This window comes from Gorilla gorilla, chromosome 13 (assembly GCF_029281585.2).
Source record: "Gorilla gorilla gorilla isolate KB3781 chromosome 13, NHGRI_mGorGor1-v2.1_pri, whole genome shotgun sequence".
In the NCBI taxonomy this organism is placed as follows: Eukaryota; Metazoa; Chordata; class Mammalia; order Primates; family Hominidae; genus Gorilla; species Gorilla gorilla.
The window spans coordinates 63475825-63477843 of record NC_073237.2 but is presented as its reverse complement, the minus strand read 5'-3'; the positions used below and the strand labels follow the sequence as shown (position 1 = coordinate 63477843).

Below are 2019 nucleotides of genomic sequence, written 5' to 3'. Positions count from 1 at the left end.
ATTGACAATAGTATACTGATGTAACTGGAAAGCCTTCATGGAGGAAGTAGGACTCTAACTGGACCTTGAAAGGTGGGAAGAATTTAGACAGTATAAAGAGGAAACAGAATTGCATATAAGACGGGAGGAAGTGAACACTAAATGCAGGAGGGAAGAACATGTGCCTGGGGCCCAGTGAGAAGATTATATAAGGATGTCAGGGATTTATATAAGGAAGTAGTGTGATAGGTAAGCTGGAGCCATATTATTATCAGTTTAAATGATCAGGTTTGTATTTTATCATTTAGGCAGAAAAAAGTATTACATGTAAAAATGGAATCCATCCATCCATCCCTCCCTCCCTCCCTCCCTCCCTTCCTTCCTTCCTTCCTTCCTTTTTTCCTGCCTTCCTCCCTCCCTCCCCAGATTCCACTCTGCTCTGCAGCCATCAGAGGAGGGAGCCTGTGCATATTGCACCCTAGCTGATAGAGTGAGTGGTGTCTGGATGGGCATATTATGGTCAGTTTAAATGATTAAGTTTGTATTTTATCATTTAGGCAGAGGAAAGTATTACATGTAAGAATGGAATTCCTTCCTTCCTTCCTTCCCTCCTTCCTTCCTTCCTTCTTTCCTTCCTCCCTCCCTCCCTCCCTCCCTCCATCCTTCTCTGGTTTGTTGAAATAGTAGGTCAGAAAACATTTGCCACAGTAATATCTGTCAAAGTGGCTGGCCATTAAAAACTCTAGCACCACATTCATCTGAAGGACACTTCCAATGAAGGTGACTAGTTTTTGTCATTCTCATTCACTGTACAGTATTTCAAGATAGCCAGTGTCACCCTCTTTCTCTTATGCTTATTCTTCTTGAGACTTGTATAAAACTTCTTCTTTAGCACCACCACAAAACTTCAAAATAAGATAGAGAGTGTACCCCTTTTGAATTTCGTGGTCAGACGGAGGATGTCCATCTTCTAGTTGTTTGCCAGTGAAGGTCAATTTTTGCTAGTCAGCAGGCATTTCTTCCTTATCCTGAATCTTGGCCTACTGTATGCAAGAGTTCAGTCTCCAAAGTGATGGTCTTCTCTGTGAGGGTTTTAACAAAAATCTGCATTTTGGTGTCCGTTCTGTCACAGTAGATGGCTAGGAAAATTGAAGACTGAAGTTTCAAGACTAACTTGCCCGAAGTCATTATCATTGCTAAGTAGAAAGACGGGGATTGGATCCCAGATGAGTGTACCTCCAAAGCCCATATTTTTTCCCACCGCCTGGGCTGCCAATGGGAATCTTTTGGGTTGATAAAAGGTATACATTAGCTCCATTATGCTGGAGGAGAAAGAGTCAAGAAAGACATGTTAGGAAGCCAGTGTGATAAGCCAGATGGGAAATGTCACATTTATAAAACTTCCTGACAAATAAATATCACCATGACAGCTGTGTGAACAGGAGTTACTAATCTTCATTTTAGAGTTGAAAAAGAATATACAGTTGATTCTCATTATTCTTGGTAGTTATGTTCTATAAAGTTACCACAAGTACTGAATTAGTGAATACTGAATTAATGGGAAATATGTGAGTCTCTGGACATCAACTGATTGATACATAATCTTGGCTTTATGTGTCTTAGAGTTCTGTTTAAAGATATCTATTTAATATTAATATATATTGTTGATTCATTAACATTGAACTCATAGCCATCAGCACTATATCCCAGGCCTAAATGAAGTATATGTAATACCTGTATTTTCTTTGTAATGGACATGACAGCTTTTTTGTGCTCAGTAACACTAAATAGCACTTCAGCGTCTGTGATAGCTGAATAGGAAGGCCGTGTTTCCTTGTTTGACCTCCACTGAGAATGTGCACATTGGGTCATTCAGATGTTTCACTATTCTGGGAATGTTGACCAACAACTGGGAAAGCACCATGAATATTAATTTTGATATTACAAATTAATTGTATCAAGTACATGAATTTGCAAATACAGAATCCACTAATGATGAAGGTCAACTGCAAAACATTTATTAGGCACTTACTATGAGCC

The 2019-nt window shown here is 39.3% G+C and overlaps 1 pseudogene; it reads right to left on the bottom strand.

The window, feature by feature from the left end:
• Positions 1 to 638: 638 nt before the first annotated feature.
• Positions 639 to 1089, bottom strand: LOC101138375 (ubiquitin-ribosomal protein eS31 fusion protein-like; annotated as a pseudogene).
• Between the last annotated feature and the right edge of the window lie 930 nt (positions 1090 to 2019).